We start from the raw sequence: 14,592 nt of genomic DNA, 5'->3' as shown, positions 1-14,592 counted from the left end.
GAGCCTACCAAAAAACCCCAAAGAACAACAACAATTTGAATGGATTATAATGAAGGAATTGCAGTGATGCTCCCCACTCTGGGTTTAGATGGGGTTGGGCTCTGACTCAGCAGCTTTCTTTTCCGTGCTCCCTAGTGACGTGCGTGTGAGTGTTCAATAAGGTCTCTTCCTTTGCAGCTGGGACCAAGCCCTCTTCTCTATCTCTCACTCACTCAGATACATATCAGTATTTTTACTACCTCCTACGTGCCAGATAGTGTTCTTGGTATTAGCCAACATCCTATCCACATGGAGCCTGTGTCCCATGGGTCTCCCCAGCTGGACTTTGGTGTCGTCACCAACAATCCTGGATACCCCAGAGAGTCCATGTGCATGGTGCTAGGGCAGGCTGCCACCAACCAGAACTAATGAGTTTCCACCAAGCTCCAGCCTTCCCAGGAAACTCCTACTGTGGCCCTTTTCATATGATCTCTCCTGAAACTTTTGGGATTTCAAAGGCAAGGATTGTGAGCCAGATTTTGAGATGCTGGTCTGACCTTTGTGTGAATTCCGCTCCCTAAATATGATGGGAGAGTTGTTGCCAAGAGAATTGTCAGTCTTCTCGGGATTGGCAGGTGCTGTACCTGGAGGCATGCACTATGTTCTCGGCCATGAGCCTTTCCAGAATTCGACTCCACAGGCAGATTTCTGCCATATGTGTGTGCATCTCAGTATAAACCAGATGTCCCCAAGTTCTCTAGATTTCCACATAATAAGAGTCTATCTAGCCCACCTGAGTGAATGCTGGAAGTCTAGCCTTTTCTCAGGCCTCTGAATGTGTGCTTGTCCCGCAGGTTTTCCGGAAGGCTGTCTGCATCTTTACTTTCAACTCTTGCTCCATTTCTGCATATCACCTCTTCTCCAGGCCAAAGCTGTGTGCAATACACAATTCCTTTTCTTGGTTTTCCAAGCATCTCCGTTCTCAAGATAAGATATTGATTGCAACAGTGAAGAAAGCAGGAGTACAGACTTGGGGATAACACTAGGTACTTATGATAAGAAAATAACAAAATAAAACCTGAGTTTCAGATAAGGATGACAAAGGTCAACGCCTGCTCAATAAGGGAGGCCGGCTGGCTGAGGGACCTCTTCTCAGCTCCTAGCCTGCACACCTATATTGTTCCAAAGATCTCTTTTTTCTTTTCTTTTTCATGATCTGTGCACTGATCTCCAGGCCTTTCCTCACCATGAAGGAGCCTGTCCCGCCCCCCACCTATTTTTTTAAAGATGAGGTGAAATTTATGGAACATAAAATTAGCCATTTTAAAGTATACAGTTCAGGGGCACCTGGGTGGTTCAGTTGATTGAGCGTCTGACTCTTGATTTTGGCTCAGGTCATGATCTCAGGTTTGTGGGATCAAGCCCTACGTCTGGCTCCACATTCGGTGGGGAGTCTGCTTGGGATTCTCTCTCCCTCTTCTTCTGCCCCTCCCCCTGCTTGTGATCTCATTCTCGCTCGCTCTATCTCTATAAAATAAAGAAATAAATCTTTAAAAAGATAAAGCATAGGGTTCAGTGGCATGTAGTACATTCAGAAGGTTGTGCAACCATCCCCTCTACCCAGCTCCACATCATTTGTATTACGCCAAAGGTGACTGGGTTCCCATCAAGCAATCATTCCCCAGCAGTAATTGCTCACTTCTCTGTCCCCCAGCCTGTGACAACCAGCATTCTATTGTCTGTCTCTATGAATCTGACTACTCTAGGAAGCTCATAAATTGGAAATATGTAGTAGTGTGTGTATGTGTATGTGTGTGAATGGCCTATTTCACTTAGCACAATGTTTTCAAGTTTCATTCATGCTGTAGCATATCGCAGAATTTTCTGGTTTTTTTTAAACTAAATAACATTCTATTGTATTTGCATACAACATTTATTTATTTGTGTATCATGTGATGGGTGTTTGGGCTTTTTCTACCTTTCGAATGTCATTGATAGTGCTATGATGAACATTTGCATACAAAGTTTTTTCAGTTCTTTCAGGTATATACCTAGGAATGCAATTGCTGGTTCATAATTCTATGTTTAACTTTTTGGGAAACCTCCAAACCGTTTTCCACACTGGCTACACCATTTAAATTTCTGCCAGCCATGTAAGAGGGTTCCAATTTCTCTACACTCTCTCCCATACTTATTCTCTGTTTTTCTTATTTTTGTTATAGTTGTGTGAAAACAGATAAGAAGGCCTCAGTTGGGGCGCCTGGGTGGCTCAGTCGTTAAGCGTCTGCCTTCGGCTCAGGTCATGATCCCAGGGTCCTGGGATCGAGCCCCACATCGGGCTCTCTGCTCAGCGGGGAGCCTGCTTCTCCCTCTCCCACTCCCCCTGCTTGTGTTCCCTCTCTCGCTGTGTTTCTCTCTGTCAAATAAATAAATAAAATCTTTAAAAAAAAAAAAAAAGAAGCCCTCAGTTAAGAACGGAGTTGGGAAGCCCTGGGTGGGCACCACTTGCTGCTGCCTGCATAACCAGCCGCAAGAAGGAAGAGAATTCCTTTCTCGACAAGGGAGGACACAGGTTAAAAAAAGAAGGAGGCTCTCTCTTTGCCCCAGCAGCACACTAATCACTGCTTGCTGATGAGAAACCACCACAACCTCAGAGTCTTATTCTTCTCAAATAAACTTTTGTTCAAAACAAGTTTCCCCAATTTCCTCTTAAAACCTCGTTAAGGTTGACCTTCCTGGGGCACCTGGGTGGTGCAGTCGTTTAAGCGTGCGACTCTTGGTTTCAGCTCAGGTCATGATCTCAGGGTCGTGAGATCAAACTCTGTGGTGGGCTCCCCACTCAGCATGGACTGTGCTTATGATTCTCTCTTCCCCTACCCCTCCCCCCTCAAATAAATAAATAAATCTTTAAAAAAAAGTTGACCTTCCCTTTGTTCTCCAGGCTTGCGCGCGGTTTACATAGTTTGCTTGTCCCAAATCGCAATTCCTCTGCTATTACTGAATAAACTCATTTTGCTAGTATGGTAACCGGCTCTTTTATTTTTAATGCTGACAATTATTATGTGTGTGAAATGGTACCTCACTGTAGCTTTGATTTTCATTTTCCTAACAATTAATAATGCTGTACATCTTTTCATGGGATTGTTGAGTGTTTGTAGGTCTTCTTCAGAGAAATGTCCATTCAAGTCTATGTTCACATCTTAATTGGGTTCTTTGTCTTTTTATTGTTGACTTGTAGGGGTTCTTTTATTTTAATTCTTGAAAGATGATTTTTCCCAGATTTATTAAGATATAGTTGATATATACTATCGTATAAGTTGTACAACAGGAGATTTTGAGGCAGGGAAACTAAAGGGACCCCATGAATGGCTGCTTTTTTGCTCCCTTTCCTGCTTCTTCCCTTGCTAGGACCTGCACCCCCACCTTACACATGCCTTATAGGACAGATAATGTGTGTCCTCCTTGTAAAGGTCAAAGAGTTAATGATTTCTTTGAAGTCTCCCAGCACAATAGAGAACACCTAAGGAGTGACGAGGCGGGTCATCATGCCAAGACCACTGACTCACCAGACCCCTGGCTCCAGGGATCTTATGGAGGACTTACAGAGGACACCGAAACACTCGTCTTTGCTGCTGGATGCGAGAGGACACGTGCACCAGAACATAACCCTCAATAGAAACCCCAGATACCAAGCGAAGATGAGACTCACTCTTCTTTCCTTTCTGAGTCTCCCCGACCCTCTGTCTGTATCTGCTCTCTTTCTAGAGCTTCCATAAACTCTGCTCTCACCTCCTCTCAGCTCACATTTGATTTCCATCCTGCACAAAGCCAAGCACCCTCTTGGCGGGTCCTGTGGGACCCCCTGTGGTCCTTGGACCCAGACAGCCTGCATCAACCTGATACATGTATATATTGCAAAATGATGACCACAATCAGGTTAGCTAACACTTCCATCACCTCACGTAATTACCATTGTTTGGTGTATGGTAAAACATTTAAGATTTACTCTTAGCAGCTTTCAAGTACATAATACAGTACTGCTAACTGTGGTCACTGTCTCTGTAGTACATCCCCAGAACTTAGTCATCCCATCACTTGCAGTTTGTGCCTTTTGATCAACTCTTCCCACTTCCTGTACCACCCACACAATCTGGCTGCCCCTGGCAACCACCATTCTATTCTGTGAGAGTTCTTGACATATCCTGCATACTAGACCCAGGATTCCCTCTAAAGGAGATCTTGGGCCATGGAGTCTTCCCTGGGAGTCTAGACTCTCAAGTGTCTCAACACTGGTTAGAGAAGAAAAACTTCCCCTTCATTCTCTATATTCTAGGACAAAGGAGAGTCTTGCTAGCCTAGTCTTTCTTTTCTCTCCTTTTCCACTGAAGGCCTGGTTGCCTTGACTTCTTGTGAGATTGGCTGGAAATGCAGTCGAACCATCCGTAAATGTTAGCTAGATGGTAAGTTTCCAATCCTGGATAATGAGCCTGGTTCCTGGGGAAAAACAACTCCAAATATAGTTTAGACTATGTCAAATTATCTTGTTACAGTCTTTGTTACCTGAGACAGTGGTGAACTTTCAGATCTGAAACCCAGGCAAACCTGATAAGTCAGAGCCCCAGGGCATTGGCACCTGCCCTAACTTTGCATTGCCCAACATTCACAGAGGCAGGGAAATCTGTTCTTTCTGATGCTGCAATCAGTCCCAATTTATATATATGCAGATTACCTAATGCCATTCTCAAATAAGCTGCTTATTGATTTCACAGTTTCTGAGGAGGTAAGGCTTTCTGAGTTACAGACTGTAAATGGGTTCTAAGCAAAACAGTTCTGCCCACACAACATTGCAGTTATGACCTGCAGTTATGGAAACATCTTTTCAACCAAGATGAGTTATTTCTTTTTCTTTTTTTTTTTTTAAAGATTTTATTTATTTGACAGAGAGAGACACAGCCAGAGAGGGAACACAAGCAGGGGGAGTGCGAGAGGGAGAAGCAGGCTTCCCGCGGAGCAGGGAGCCCGATGCAGGGCTCGATCCCAGGACCCTGGGATCATGACCTGAGCTGAAGGCAGACGCTTAACGACTGAGCCACCCAGGTGCCCCAAGGTGAGTTATTTCTTACAAGTATTTCTTCTTACAACAAATATTACTTACTCAAATAATGACAGCGTTAAAGTTTTGATGGCAGATAATTAATATTCTTAATCCCAAAAAATGAAAATAACATCTTTGGCATGTTCCTGGGCAATTCATTGCTGGAAATCATAAATCAAAGTGTTCCTCTAACTACAATAAACATCGAAGTTTGACTTTAAAGATTATGACTGTATATCATAATCACACAATAAATATGTTAAATGATGAATATTTTTTAGAAAATTAATCATACAAAGAAAAGCACTTCCTCTGGTGCCAAGTTATAACATAGGCCAGTGGTTTTCAAAGTGTGGTCTAGGGAAGCCAAAGGGTCCCCAACACTTTTCTGGGGGGACATGAGGTCAGACTCTTCTCAGAATAATACTAATATTTGTCTAATTTACTCTTATCTAATGAGTGTACAATTGAATTTTTCTGAGACTACATGATGTGCAAAACCAAAAGAGATTGAATGCAGAAGCAGATATGAGAATCCAATTGTCATCTATCAAGGCAGACATTAAAGAAATTTGCAAAATTGTAAGACAATGCCAACTTTCTCACTACATTTTTTTTTCTTTTGGGAATATTGTAACCAAGTCCAAGCCTTTTTTACTTGCCACACAACACACCAGTCAGTCGAGAGGCAAGATGTTGGGGCAGGGAAAGAGACTGTAATTGGAAAGCTAGCAAACCAAGGAGATGGCAGACTATTGTCCCAAAAAACCATCTCCCTGAGCATGAGATTTGAGCAGGGAAGTGGGAGGGGTGGGAGTCAAAGGGTGACTGATGTCTGTTGACAACTGAGGGAGGGTTTGTAGCTTCTTTGTCTTGGGTCAGTTGATTTTTGTTACAGGATTCTGGTCATGTCATTCCCGTAAACCTTAAACATAGCATAGTCGTTTCTGTGTGTAATTTCTTACCTCCTTGGATGAGGTAGGTTTTGGGTAAGAAATCAATTTTGTAATTCATGGCTGCAAGCAAAATTCCTTTGATGACACCAGGCCTACGTGCAGGGCTAAGCAGATGTTTCTAAGCTATAGGTCACAGCACCAAGGGAAATAGAAACAAATGGAGTCAGACATGCCCAGTTTCTCCTTGTTACAATATAACTACTTTCCACAAGCTGTGTTATTTATATTAACATGTAATAGATTTATTATTGTTATTTTGTGTTCTATAATTTAATTTTTTAAAGTTAATTTACAGTAAAACTGAACTCTTTGGGGGTGCACAATGCCATAAGTTTTTTAAAATATAGATTTGTATAGTCACCACCATAATCAGGATACAGACCCATCACCCTAAGAAATTCCCTGGTACTGCGCTTTTGTAGTCACACCCTTCCTACAAACTCTCCCCCGAAGTCCTGGCAACCTCTGGTCAGTTCTCCATCATTATAGTTTTGTCTTTTTGAGATTGTCATGTAAATGAAATCATGTAGCATGTAACCTTTGAGACTGGCTTTTTCCAATCAACATTATGTCTTTGAGATCCAGTCAAGTTGTTGGTTCCTTTTATTGTTGAGTCATATTCCATTCGTTGGATGGCTATGAGTAAGGAAAGGGTTAAGGTATAGGCAGGGAGACTTGGGGGGGGTGGGGGGCGTGCTTACTAGGCTCTGAAACTATCCCTGGCAGCAAAAGCGCTAAGACAAGAGATAAGGGAATAGACCAGACCACCCGGCCCTGGATGTTAAGGAGTATTTTTCTTTGGCGGCTGCATTGTAATCACAGAAGATGCCCAAACCTCCAAGAAGTAAGGCATTAAGGATGTTATCAACAGTCCTTGCTCAGACCAAGGTGGCACCAGAATCTCAGAATCTCGAGGCCACAAGTTTCCCGGTCAGTTCTCAATAAAGACCACCGGTGACAGCCCTCGGTGGCCACCCATTCGGGATCCCTGTCACTCTAGAGAGCTTTTCCTTTCCTTTCTGCTCTCACCTTCATTCAACAAACTTTCACTTCACTTTAGCCTTTTGTGTCTGTGAGATTCATTCTTGGACTTGGTGAGACAAGAACCCTGCAAGCCCCTTACAGCTACACCACAATTTGTTTATCCATTCCCCCCACGAAGGGCTCTCAGTTGTTTCCTATTTTTGGATATTATAAGTAAAGCTGCTACGAAACATTCCTGTGCAAGGTTTTTTGTAAACATAAGTTTTCATTTTTCCTGGGTAAATACCTAGGAGTAGGATTCTGGATCATATAGTATGTGTACGTTTAGCTTTACTTAAAAAGTAGTGAAACATTTTCTAGAGTGGCTGCACCATTTTGCCTTCACACTGGCAATTCTTGCCAATTCCAGTCGCTCTACATTCTTGACAGCCCTTGGTAATGTCAGTGTTTTCTACTTTGGTCCTTCTAGTGTTGTGTGGGCTCAGTATGTTTTTATTTGCACTTCCCTGATGGCTGATGATGTTGATAATCTTTTCATGTGCTCATTTGCCATCTGTATATCCTCTTTGAAGAAGTATCTGTTCAAGTCTTTTGCATATTTTTTACTTGAAGTCTTTGTTGTCCAATGTTGTAATCTGAGAGGTTTTTACATACTCTGGATACTAGTTTCTGCCAGATAAGGGATTTGTAAATATTTTCCCTAGTCTGTGGCTTGTCTTTTTATTCTCCTAACAGTGTATTGTGCAGAGCAAAGGTTTTTAATTTTATGAAGTTCCATTTATCAATTATTGAATGGATCAGGCTTCTCACATCATATTCAAGGACTTCTTGCCTAAAGTCAGGTAATGAAGATTTTCTTCTCTGTTTTCTTCAAAAAATATTGTAATTTTACCTCTTACATTTACGTTTATGATAAATTTTTATTTTTTATTTATTTTTTTATTTTTTTTAAAGATTTAATTTATTTATTTGAGAGAGAGAGAAACAGCATGAGAGGGGAGAGGGTCAGAGGGAGAAGCAGGCTCCCCGCTGAGCCGGGAGCCCGATGTGGGACTCGATCCCAGGACTCTGGGACCATGACCTGAGCCGAAGGCAGTCGCTTAACCAACTGAGCCACCCAGGCGCCCCGTTTATGATAAATTTTTAGTTAATTTTTGTATAAAGTGAGGTTTAGGTCAAGGTTCATTTGTGTTCCAGGATGACCTGTGTTACAACACTATTTTTACAAAGGCAAATTCATTTTTTGGCAGGGGGGAGGGGGTATTTGTCTTTTTTTTTTTTAAGATTTATTTTTATTTTGGCTGGAGAGGGGCAGGGGGAGAGAGAGAGTCTCAAGCAGACTCCACGCTGATTGCAGACCCCAGTGCAGGGCTGGATCCCAGGACCCTGAGATCATGACCTGAATGGAAACCAAGAGTCAGACGCTTAATCGACTGTGTCACCCAAGTGCCCCTATCTTTTTTAATTGAAAAGCTAACAGACTATCTAGTTATATTTCCTTCCAAACCACAAACTGAGTAGTCACTGAGTCTCCAGCCAACATATTCAAAGCTGAAGATTAAAAATGCAAAAAGTCCTTAGATCCAATTAAGGGAGCCTTGTTACATAACAGGCTAATCGATTCTGCTGGTACTCCTTAACCATAGAAAGCTGGAAGACAACCTAATAACCCCACCCAAAACATTTACCTCAATTAGCCTTCTTCCAGTTTCCAACTCATGAATAAAGATACATTGTTAATTCTATTTCAGAAAATGTTTTGCAACATATTTTATCTACAATGCCAACTTTAAAAAGGTCATTAAACTAAAGTTAACTACACAATAAACTAGGCAGAAATCACTCTACAAAGAGAGGGAAAGCCCCAAATGCCACCTTCTATAGAGAATCCATAGTTCAGTTTTATTCAGGGCAAAGAAAAAAGAAACTTTTGATCATACTGGAAGAAACTCAGCGATAAATTTGGAATCTATTCAAACTACACATGCAAGGAAGACAGTATTTTGCTCAAGCAACTGATTTTCTGCTGCATTTGTCTACTATTTGTCTAATATTAACAATTATAAGCAGAGCAGTGCAACTAGTAATTGGAACTATCCTTACAGTGTTACAGTGTCAGGCCCCACACTTCACTTCTCTTCACACCACTGGTTCTCTTTGTTACCTCAGCTTCCTCTTCTTCAGTAAAGTCATTCTTGATATTGAAGGTCTCGTGAACCTCCTCAGAAGTTTTCCCCTTGATCATATTGACATCATGCAAACCTTTGATGTCTAAGTAGCTCGCAGCCAGAATAAGTTAAAAAAGTGTTTCTGGGTCAACTTTCAGGAATTCTGGGTCCCAAACAAGGATATCATCTGTTTGCTTTTCTTTGTTCTCATCATCCTCAGGAGGAGGAGGTTCATCCTTGTGGTGTGTGAACCACTGAATTGATCTTTTGTAATATTGCTGTGTTGACATTTGGTAGAGGAACTGGGTCATTATCTCCTCCCTCATCCATTCCCAAATCTTCCAAAATGGGTCTTGATAATCACAGACTGTTTGGCAATTCCAACATCAACCTCCAATATCTCTCCATCAGAACTCTGCCGCTTAATTGAAGGCATGGTGCTCCCTCTCAAGGAGGCTGCAGGCCAGAGGCTGACAAGAGCAGAACAGCCTCAGCGACAAGAAGAGAAAGGTGGAGAACAAGACCGCTCAGCAAATTCTCTTTGAATTGCTTTTTGCACCTTTGCCAACAATCAGTTTGCCATCAACTCACACCCATCAGAAAGGCTACTATCAAAAAACCCACAAAAATAACAATAAAGTTAAGCACAAAACCCCAGAAGATAAAAAGTGTTGGAGCGGATGTGGAGACACTGGAATCCGTGCACTTTGGGAGGAAATGTAAACTGGCACAGCCATTGTGGAAAATAGTAGGCGGGTTCGTAAAAACTTGACAACAGAATCACCACATGATCCAGCAATTCCACTTCTGGATATATACCCATAATAATTAAAATCAGGGTATATAAGAGATATTTGTACACCCATTTTGGAAATTTTTTACTTCAATTCAATTTAGTTAGCATACAGTGTATTATTAGTTTCAGGGGTAGAGTTCAGTGATTGATCAGTTGCATATAACACCCGGTGCTCATTATTTCAGGTGCCCGCCTTAATGCCCTTCACCCAATTACCCCATCCCCCCCCCCACTTTCCCTCCAGCAACCCTCCCTTTGTTTCCTAGAGTTAAGAATCTCTTGTGGTTTGTCTCCCTCTCTGATTTCATCTTATTTTATTTTTCCCTCCCTTCCCCTATGATCCTCTATTTTGTTTCTTAAATTCCACATGAGTGAAATCATATGGTATTTGTCTTTCTCTGACTGACTTATTTTGATTAGCATAATCCCCTCTAGTTCCATCCATGTCATTGCAAATGGCAAGATTTCATTCTTTTTAGTGCCTGAGTAGTATTCCATTGTATATATACCACCTCTTCTTTATCCATTCATCTGTCAATGGACATCTGGGCTCTTTTCATGTTTTGGCTATTGTGGACATAAGCTGCTATAAACATTGGGGTGCATGTGTCCCTTCGAATCACTATGTTTATATCTTTTGGATAAATACCTAGTAGTGCAATTGCTGGGTCGTAGGGTAGCTCTATTTTCAACTTTTTGAGGAACCTCCATACTGTTTTCCAGAGTGGCTGCACCAGCATGCATTCCCACCAACAGTGTAGGAGGGTTCCCCTTTCTCCACATCCTTGCCAATATCTGTTGTTTCCTGAGTTGTTCATTTTAGCCACTCTGACCGGTTTGAGGTTGTATCTCATTGTAATCACACAATTCTTTAAGTATGATAAGAAGGAAATGAAATGAAATTTCTCATTTAATCTTACTCAAGACTTATCCTTTCTCTGGGAAGATTGCGTTCTGTGGTGGTGCACAGAGATTGAAGAGGGATGCATGCCTAGTTGGGGAGGAAGAAGGGAGCAAAGTGACCTGGATTAGCAGAACATACTCTTGAGAAGTGATGGGAAAATGCCATTTGCAGCCTGATCTTTCTCATATATCCAGCATTACTAAAGGATAATAATTTTCCTGAATGTGATGAGAAAAAAAAAGTACGGTTGTAGACTATGACATGAGTACGGTAGTTCCCTCCCAGTGTGCTCACCAGCAGGGCACTGGAAGCAGTTGTAACAGGGAGACAATTGCATTCGTTTTTCTCTTTTAGTGGGCATCTCCTTTGCCTGATATTTTGTTTTTCAACTTAAAATGGTTTTCATTTTTATACCTGTAAGATAGGTAGCTATTCAACATTCCTTCATATCTCTATCTCTATCTATCTATCTATCTATCTATCTATCTATCTATCCATCTATCTGTCATCTATCTATATAATTACACACACACACACACACACAAAATCCTGTAAAGCAGCAAAACATTTGTACAAGTTCCTCTCACCAGGGTTTTATCTTTTCTCAACTACCTTCTTATTTCTTACTGATAGGATAATGTTAAAACATATCATTGCTTTATTCTAGTGGTGCATTATGATACTGGTGTTTTCCTTGGACGAGTTAGCATTTTATTTTTGCCCTCCTTCACTTTGGTGAATGCTTCCTTTATGAGGCACATTTAAAAATCTGTCAGGAAGTTATTTCAGCAGGTGTCTCCGTATCTCTGTGTGTGTGCATGACACTGAACCGTGGTTTGTTTTTATTTGCTCCTCCAAGCAGGTGTGAGTCAGGGGATATACCCTGTTGTTGCACATTTAGATGGTCTCAGATACTTTTATAATTAATCCCATTAAGAAATTTTCTGAGCATAGATTTTTGTTGTGGATACCAGAGAACACATCCTAAGAGGAAATCAAAGGAGGTATAAAATAGTGTGAAATACCACATCTCCTATTCACATTTTATGAACATTTATTTTAGGCCAGTTTTGTACCAATTTCTTTCATACATCAATGGGTCTACACCCAAACCCAATTCAGATTTTGAAAGTCTTAGAATACTTAAAAATGTGCTGTATTCCTGAACATTTGCATATGAAGGAACTGAAATGCTCATTCTCTGATGTCTATTTGGTTGGTATATAACTATGCTTCTTCAGTACTAAGCAGCTGGATGAAAATGGTCATCAGACCCGCCTTAGAGCTGACAATTTGTTGAGTCCAGTGTCATTAACTCTTCAAGATAGCTTTCAGAAACATGATAATTAACCTAATGTTGATGGATGTCTGAGATTCATATAATACCAAAATATCCTTTTCTTTATACCTTTCCTTATAGTACTTTAAAGTTTGCATTATCGTGCTTGGACCTGTCATTGCTTTGAGAATGTATCTGTCTTTATCTCCAAGTTCTTATCCATTTTAATTATTGTATCATAGAGAGTGATGTCAATATTACACTTTGTACATAGATTACTCAACTGGATAACTTATTAAAGTGTTTATTCTGATTAAAATGTTAATAGTGGAAAGAGCCGAGATGCCCTTCAACAGATGAATGAATGAAGAAGATGTGGTCCATATATACAATGGAATATTACTCAGCCATCAGAAAGGATGAATACCCAACTTTTACATCAACATGGATGGGACTGGAGGAGATTATGCTAAGTGAAATAAGTCAAGCAGAGAAAGCCAATTATCATATGGTTTCACTTATTTGTGGAACATAAGGAATAGCATGGAGACATTAGGAGAAGGAAGGGAAAAATGAAGGGGGAGAAATCGGAGGGAGAGATGAACCATGAGAGACTATGGACTCTGAGAAACAAACAGGGTTTTAGAGGGGAGGGGGGTGGGGGGATGGGTTAGCCCGGTGATGGGTATTAAGGAGGGCACGTACTGCATGGAGCACTGGGTGTTATATGAAAACAATGAATCATGGATCACTACATCAGAAACTAATGATGTATGGTGATTAACACAACATAATAAAATTTAAAAAAATGTTAATAGTGAATAATCCAAACTCAGGAATTTTATGTACTTTACTTTGGTAATGTGTGAAACAGAAATCTGCAGAAGGAAGAGGAAAGTGTTGGCCACTGCATTTGATAGTTCTGATTCCAACTGAGGGTATAGGGCCAATGAATTTTCAGAGTTCCTGATAAATTGGTATGGTAATTTTAAGCATCTTTTGGGCAAAAGTTAAGCACTGTGATTGAATGGTGTTGTTTTCAGGTTCTCTCTGATCAAGTATTTAATTGTTTTACTGCCACACAAAAAGACAAAAACCAAACATGTAGCTTTCAAAAATACATTAGAGGTAATTCTGACACAATGTTTATATAAAGAACTAGTGGTGATATTTTACCCATGATTGAATCCTTTGTATAAGTACATTCTAGGTCATAAATTCCTATCTCTGAATGTATTTTCTTCAAGATTATGTTGTATTCTGTTTTATTGCATGTGAGGTATGTGCAAATCCAGTTGTGTAGAATCATGAGATACATATTTACAATAAAGTCTCTCCCTCTGTCTGCATCTCTTCCTGATTCTTTCTGATTGCTCTGCCTCTTTTTCCCTCATCCCCATTCTCTCTAAAATGTATGTATGTTTTTACAGTACTTTAAGTCCTATTAAGCTCAGACTGAAAGGTCTTTTATACCTATGACTGATGCCAACACAAGGTCCAGTATTTGATTTTTTGTATATTAAATCATAATGATTTCCTTTTTATGATAATGTGGAACTAAATTAGTAATAACCTATGTAATTTCAATGAGTACATCATTTATTCAGTAGTTACTGATGAAATCCCATGGCCATGTCTTACGATAAATCCACCCGCCCCATTTTTTTTTTTTTTTTTTAAGATTTCTTTTAAAAATTGCTAAATGCTTGGGACTCTTGCTTGGCTTAGTCGGTGAAGCGTCCATCTCTTCATCTCGGCTCAGGTTGTGATCTCTGGGTGGTGAGATTGAGCCCCATGTTGGGCTCGGTGCTCAGCAGGGAGTCAGAGCTTGCTTGAGATTCTCTCCCTCTGCTTCTGCCTCATCCCGTTTGTGTGCTCTCTCTCTCTCTAAAATAAATCAATAAATCTTTAGAAAATAAATTGCTAAATGCTTGTTGTTTTTTTTTAAAGATTTTATTTATTTATTTGACAGAGAGAGACACAGTGAGAGAGGGAACACAAATGGGGGGAGTGGGAGAGGGAGAAGCAGGCTTCCCGCTGAGCAGGGAGCCCGATGTGGGGCTTGATCCCAGGACTCTGGGATCATGACCTGAGCCGAGGGCAGACGCTTAACGACTGAGCCACCCAGGCGCCCCAAAATGTTCGTTGTTTTTTTTTTCAAGATTTTGTTTGAGAGAGACAGAGAGCATGAGCCGGGGGGAGGGGCAGAGGGACAGGGACAAGCAGACAACCGCTGAGCAAGGAGCCTGGTCCCAGGACCCCGAGATCATGACCTGAGCTGAAGTCAAACACTTAACCGACTGAGCCACCCAGGCACCCCCAACTACACTTTAAGTACTTGGTTGTCAAGGGACATTTCTATCACTGCAGAAAGTTCTATGAGACAGTGATATGTGAGCTCTGATATGAGGGGGAATTCAGTACTTCACAA

General features: G+C 40.9%; 1 pseudogene; it reads right to left on the bottom strand.

The window, feature by feature from the left end:
- Positions 1-9,143: 9,143 nt before the first annotated feature.
- On the bottom strand, positions 9,144-9,618 carry LOC110584377 (annotated as a pseudogene).
- Positions 9,619-14,592: the final 4,974 nt, after the last annotated feature.

This window comes from Neomonachus schauinslandi, chromosome 13 (genome assembly GCF_002201575.2).
Source record: "Neomonachus schauinslandi chromosome 13, ASM220157v2, whole genome shotgun sequence".
Taxonomy (NCBI): domain Eukaryota; kingdom Metazoa; phylum Chordata; class Mammalia; order Carnivora; family Phocidae; genus Neomonachus; species Neomonachus schauinslandi.
The sequence above is the reverse complement of the archived record's forward strand: the minus strand, read 5'-3'. Positions and strand labels throughout refer to the sequence as shown.